Genomic DNA, 7,384 nt, shown 5'->3' on the forward strand with positions numbered 1-7,384 from the left:
AGGAATGTTTTCTTTATAGAAATATTGCAGCTAAACAATGAGAAAGGAATGATGACATAAAATACCATCATTTTGCAAATTTTAATGAATTAATGGAATTAGATGAAGATCATTGATGACTACTAACATACTCAAGAAAAAACATAACACTTTTTTACTGATGTCAGTAAAAGATGATGGCCTTAACAAACATTGGGAAATTTGAACTTTTATTTTTTGGGTTGGACAAAGTACATGGCTGAGATAAATCCTGGACTTATTCAATGTGGGCAAATCTAATAAAAGACACTAACACCACGTTGGAATTCCAAAGGGATAAGCCCTTAGTGAAAAGATAAATAAGAAAAATAAATAAATGGAAAAACCTGTTATGCAAAAGAAGGTAGTCATGAAACTTGACTGTCTTCACCTCATTGGCAGGTGAAGAGAAAGAGAATTTTTTTTTTTTTTCCTGAAGAGTCAAAACCAAAATTTAGCCCTTGTATGAGATCATGACTTAGATTCATATATAGTCAAACATGTGTGGTTAAAAAAAAAAAAATGCAGTCTTTAAAAGCAAACATAAATGCTTTCAGACAGAAAGCAAATTCAGGCTATGCTTTAAGGTTGTCCAACAGGTAAAGTTCAAGGACTATGAGACGCTCACAACAAAAATGAGAAAACAGACAAGTAAATATACTGCCATTAGACAAGGCTAGCAGAAGGAACAGACTATAAAATTAATTATTAGTATGATCACACACACATACACACATGGACACCATCTGAGTTTCATGCTTACATCAACAAAAACATGAAAAAGGAACAAGGGATGATAAAATAGCAATAAAAAAGATTATAGAAATAATGAGACAGAATTTCCAGATAGGACAATCAAGACAAAATTAAAAGCAAAGTTGACATATCAAACAACGATTTGATACCGCCAAAGAGAAAATTAGTAAACTAAGATAATTCCAGTAAAATTATCCAGAATGCAGTCCACAGAGACATTGAGGTTAAAAATGTGAACAAGGTATTGAAATATAGAGAGAGTGGTGTGAAATAATACATAATACTTTTGAGTTCCAGAAGGAGATAGTAAAGAGAATGCAGAAAGGAAAATATTCAGTGATGTAATGGCTAAATATTTCTTGAAATTAGGGAAAGAAAACAAACTTCAGATTTAGGTAGCCGACTGAAATAAAAGTAGAATGGAGAGATCAAAGAACAATATGGACCTAAATATACTGTAATGAAATTACAAAATATAATGGTCAGAGATGCACCCATATGCTTGTTATAAAAACATAATTGAAATATAAAGGCATGGAGAGGCTGAAATTGAAATAAATGAAAAGAGAGACCATGCAAATACTAACCAAAAAAAGACTGGTGTGTTTCTATAAATATGAACCAAAATAAAGTTTAAGGCAAGAAGTGTTGCTGGAAACATTGCATAAAGCTAAAGTGATCAATTTAAGAAGAAGTTATGAAAATTGAATAGCCTGTGCCCAATATCATTATTCCAATTTACATAAAGAAAAAGTTGACAGGAATGGATGAAAGCAGACCCCAAGGTCATTACCCAAGTCTTTTCTTCATAAACACTGAGTAAGCTCCCTTGACTTTAGAAAAAGCACCAAGGCTGAAGAGCATAGCTGGTACTTGACAGGAGATGTCTGTGTGTACCAAAACTTTCCAGCACAGGGGCATCTTGGTGGCTCAGTCTGTTAAGTGTCTGCCTTTGGCTCAGATCATGAACTCAGGATCCTGGGATCAAGCCCCACGTTGGACTCAGAGCTCAGTGGGGAGTCTTCTTTTCCTTCTTCCTCTGTTCCTCCCTCCTGCTCCTGTGTACTTTCTCTCTCTCAAATAAATAAAATCTTTAAAAACAAGACAAAACAACAACAACAAAAAACAACAGCACAAATAGAGCTAAAATGAGAGAAGAACTGAGGTGATGTGGAACAGGACACAGAAGGTGTTTGTTCAACTCACTAAAGAAAACACTGATGGATTTTTTTTTTTACGGAAAAGGAAAATGATACCATAAGGAAACCTAGAGATGCAGAAAAGAATGAAGAGTGAGAGAAAGGATAAACATACAGTTCATTCTTAATAAAGTATTGGTTTAGAAGTCAGTAGCAGTGATGACAATGGCGTTTTGTGAGGGCTAAACTGTATACAAACAGATAAGGCAGTACATAAATTGGGATAAGGTAAATGGGGTCGAAGTTTTTTAAGTCTCTTGAATTGGTAAGATTAGATAAAAATGTTAACTTATACTAGACAGTAATTGACCAAGAGCATTTGTTTGCATCTTTAAGACAACTATGAAAACAGTAGTAAAATCATGTGAAAGTAGCTGATGTTAGAGGGGGTAATGGGATAATAAAAAAACAAAACAAGGTATTTGGTGTGTCGCGCGACTGGGCCTGGGGGTGGACTGGTGTGTGTCCCTGTGAAGATAGCACTATGTCGATCGAAATCGAGTCCTCGGATGTGATCCGTCTTATCATGCAGTACCTGAAGGAGAACAGTTTACATCGGGCACTAGCAACCTTACAGGAAGAGACTACTGTGTCTCTGAATACCGTGGACAGCATTGAGAGTTTTGTAGCTGACATTAATAGTGGCCATTGGGATACTGTTTTACAGGCTATACAGTCTCTGAAATTGCCAGACAAAACCCTCATTGACCTCTATGAACAGGTTGTTCTGGAATTGATAGAGCTGCGTGAATTGGGAGCTGCCAGGTCACTCTTGAGACAGACAGACCCCATGATCATGTTAAAACAAACCCAGCCAGAGCGTTATATTCATTTGGAGAACCTCTTGGCCAGGTCTTATTTTGATCCTCGTGAGGCATACCCAGATGGAAGTAGCAAAGAGAAGAGAAGAGCAGCAATTGCCCAGGCCTTAGCTGGTGAAGTCAGTGTGGTCCCTCCATCTTGTCTCATGGCATTCCTGGGGCAGGCCCTGAAGTGGCAGCAGCACCAGGAGTTGCTTCCTCCTGGCATGACCATAGATTTGTTCTGAAGCAAAGCAGCTGTCAAAGATGTGGAAGAAGAAAAGTTTCCTACACAGCTGAGCAGGCATATTAAGTTTGGTCAGAAATCACATGTGGAGTGTGCCCGATTTTCTCCAGATGGTCAGTATTTGGTCACTGGGTCTGTTGATGGATTCATAGAAGTCTGGAACTTTACAACTGGAAAAATCAGAAAGGATCTTAAATACCAGGCCCAGGATAACTTTATGATGATGGATGATGCTGTCCTCTGCATGTGCTTCAGCAGAGATACAGAAATGTTAGCAACTGGGGCCCAAGATGGAAAAATTAAGGTATGGAAGATTCAGAGTGGGCAGTGTTTAAGGAGATTTGAAAGGGCCCACAGTAAAGGTGTCACCTATCTAAGCTTTTCTAAGGATAGCAGTCAGATCCTTAGTGCCTCTTTTGACCAGACAATTAGAATTCATGGTTTAAAATCTGGGAAAACTTTGAAGGAATTTCGTGGCCATTCCTCCTTTGTTAATGAAGCAACTTTTACACAAGATGGACATTATATTATTAGTGCATCCTCTGATGGCACTGTAAAGATCTGGAATATGAAGACCACAGAATGTTCAAATACCTTTAAATCCCTGGACAGCACTGCGGGGACAGATATCACTGTCAACAGTGTGATCCTGCTTCCTAAAAATCCAGAGCACTTTGTGGTGTGTAACAGATCAAATACCGTGGTTATCATGAACATGCAGGGGCAGATTGTCAGGAGCTTCAGCTCTGGTAAGAGAGAAGGTGGGGATTTTGTTTGCTGTGCCCTGTCCCCTCGTGGTGAATGGATCTACTGTGTCGGGGAGGATTTTGTGCTCTACTGTTTTAGTACAGTCACTGGCAAACTGGAGAGAACTTTGACAGTTCATGAGAAGGATGTGATTGGTATCGCACATCACCCTCATCAGAACCTGATTGCTACCTACAGTGAAGATGGACTCCTAAAGCTCTGGAAACCCTAATTTCCACTTTTCTTTTAAAAGTTGCTTGAGAGCATGTACTTAAGTGAAGACATATTCATGTATTGCTTTTTTTTTTTTCTTTTCTTTTTTTTTTTTTTTAAGGCAACCTTTTCTAAGCAATTGTCTGAATTAGGAATAAGAGTAATTTTGTGAAAATTCATGTTCAAGTAGCAGTTACTCTTTTATATATATATTTTAAGGTATTCATTTATCTATTTCTAATTGGGGCAGTCATGTAATGTTTTCAGTAGTCTGATTGGGACGGAGACAAACCATAAGTGACTCTTAATCTCACAAAACAAACTGAGGGTTGCTGGGGGGAGGGGGTTTGGGAGAAGAGGGTGGGATTATGGACATTGGGGAGGGTATGTGCTTTGGTGAGTGCTGTGAAGTGTGTAAACCTGGTGATTCACAGACCTGTACCCCTGGGGATAAAAATATATGTTTATAAAAAATAAAAATTTAAAAAAAAAAAAAAAAAAGAAATACTGCTCTTTCTAGAAGAAAACTACTTTGATTTTTGAAATGGTGATTAAAACATACCTCCTGCAGTAAAATTTGTGAATAAGTAACCATCCCATACTCAGTAGCTCTTTGCTGGTCTGGTTTTTTTAGATGTTAATAAACTTTACCCTTTTGGAGAAAAACAAAAACAAAAACAAAAACAAAACAAAACACTTAATCCAGAGGAGAAAGAAAAAAGAAACATAGAATAGATAAGACAAATTGCAATAAGAACAAGATGATACATAGAAAATCAAACATATAAACTTTCCTTAAGTGAAGATTAGATTAAATACTTCAGCTAAAAAGAAAAAAACTCAGGCTACATTAAAACACAATCATTGCTGCTTATAAGAAATAGTACACCATATGTTAATTAATCAAATTTAAATTAAAAAAAAAGGAAACACATTACATTTGGAATTCAGGAAAGAGATGGAAAAATATTTTGCGGAAATTCTAATCAAAAGCAAGCCGGTGCAACAATGCTAACATCAGATAATATAGATCTTAGGGAACAAATATTTTTGAAGATCAAGAGTGATATTTTGTAATAATAACAGGTTCAATTTACTAGAAAGATCTACATATTCTAAACTTTGATACTTGTAACAAGAGAGCTTCAAAATATATTAAGCATATTTATTAAGCACAACTAAAAAGATAAACATAGCAATTCATAATCGTTTGGGGAGACTTACACACAGTTCTCTCAATAATTAGCAAAACAAGCAAACAAACAAACAAAAAGTCCAAAAAGCCCATTACTGTAAAGGATATATGAACAATGTGATTATCATACAAAATCTAATTTATGTACATACTATACTGCAAGCTATAATAGTCTTTTCAAGAGCAGAGATAATATATATCCACAAACAATGTTGAGCCATAAAAGCAAGTCTCAACAACAAGGAATTGAATCCTTTAAGAGTATATTACCTTATCACACTAGAAATATGGTACAAATCAGTAATTAAAAGAAAATACCAAGTTTTGTAAATGAACACAGATGCTTAAAATAACCATGGGTCAAAACTGAAATCAGAGTGGAGTGAAGAAAGATTTTGAACAAAACGATAGAAAAAGAATGATGGGGTGCTGATAGAGCTTCACATAAAGGAAAATTTGTAGCCTTAATGCCACATATTAAAAAACAAAACAAAACAAAACAAAAAAAAAACCACAACAACCTGAAAATCAACTATCCAAGTATCTAACTCAAGAATGTAGAAAAATATTTGCAAATCAAAGCCAGTAAACTGCAGAAAGATGAAATTATAAGTATAATAAAAGAGAACAATGATACAAAAAAGCAGGTCTACAAAGCCAAACAGTGGTGCTTTGAAAAAGCTAGCATTATCAATAACTCCTACCAAGAATAATCAGAATAGAAAGACAAGGCACAAATAACCAACATCAGGAATATAACACAGAACATCACTATTATTGATGCTATAGACCTTAAAATGTTTGATAGAGGAAAATGTAAACTACATTAGAGCATATAATGAATTATATTCCAAAATATTTGAACATCTTGATTAGATAGATAAACTTCTAAAGAGAACATCTGCATAGTCTGTTATCTGTTGAAGATGTTGAATCAATAATTTCAAATCTTCCCACAAAGAAAATTACAAGACCAGATGGCTTCACTGGAATATTCTACCAAAAATTTACCTGAGAATAGACACCAATATTACACAAACCTTCCAGAAAATAAGAAAAGAAGGAAACTTCCTTATAATTCAATAAGGCCATTCTAAGCATGGTACCAAGAACACAATAATAATAATAATAATAGTAATATAACTGAGTTGCTCTCACAAACCAGTACCTACAAATACTAAAGATATTAACAAACCCAGCAATATATTAAAAATACATAAAAACCAAGTTTAGTTAATTTGAAGAATGCAAAGTTGGTTTGACATTTGAAATCAATGTAATGAACCACATCAACATAAAAGAGAGGGGAAATCATGTGACCATAACTAGATACAGAAAGCAATTGATAAGATTCAACATATAATTTGTAATGAAAATCTATGAAGTACATAAACAAAGAGAATTTCCTTAACCTATTAAAAGTTACCTACAAGAAGCAAGAATTACTATTGTGTCGAAGGGTGAAACATTGAGAGCTTTCTTCCTGTGATTATGAAGGGAGAAGGATATCCCTTATTCACACCTCTAGGTACCACTGGACTAGAGTACCTAGTCAACTCCATTAGAGTAGAAAATTAAACCAAAATTATAAAGTTAAGAAAAACTGGAACCGTCATTCACTGATGATATGGTTGGAATTTGCAGATCTAAAAGAACCAAAAGTTGAGTAATTTGAATCACTAAGTGAATTTTTCAAGGTTGCTAGATTCAGATTTGACATCGAAGGTCGATTCAATTTTAAAGTCATTAACAATAAATGATAAAGTGTGTCTTTTCAATGTGCAGTACAATTTATAAGGATATTCAAAATATCAAATAAATGCAAAACAGATCTATTGGGTTATAAGCATATCTGTATACAAAATACATAACATCATTGCAATAAAGAAAATTTAATAAATGAAGAATACACTATACTCATGAAGTTAGTGGCTCAGTATTTTAAAGATGTTATTTCTCCATAACCTGAAGTAAAGATTCAGGGCAATCTCTATAGAAATCCCAGCAGGTTGCTGTTTTTTTTTTTTTTTAATAGGTTGTTTTTTTATGTGGAAATTGATGAGCTGATTCTAAGAGTTATATGAAAATAAAAATGCCAAGAATAGCAAAGAATAAGAACAAAATGTGAAGCCTGAATCTACTGGCTTTCAAGAATTATTAGAGGGTTATCTGGGTGGCTTAGAGAGTTAAGTGTCTGACTCTTTTGGTT

The 7,384-nt window shown here is 34.7% G+C and overlaps 1 pseudogene across 1 annotated transcript; it reads left to right on the forward strand.

The window, feature by feature from the left end:
• The first annotated feature begins 2,396 nt into the window (after nt 1-2,396).
• On the forward strand, nt 2,397-4,216 carry LOC309857427 (WD40 repeat-containing protein SMU1 pseudogene; annotated as a pseudogene). The gene has a single exon. The product of its transcript is annotated as a WD40 repeat-containing protein SMU1 pseudogene (transcript).
• Nucleotides 4,217-7,384: the final 3,168 nt, after the last annotated feature.

Source organism: Mustela nivalis (assembly GCF_964662115.1).
Source record: "Mustela nivalis genome assembly, contig: HAP1_SCAFFOLD_698, whole genome shotgun sequence".
NCBI classification, from domain to species: Eukaryota; Metazoa; Chordata; class Mammalia; order Carnivora; family Mustelidae; genus Mustela; species Mustela nivalis.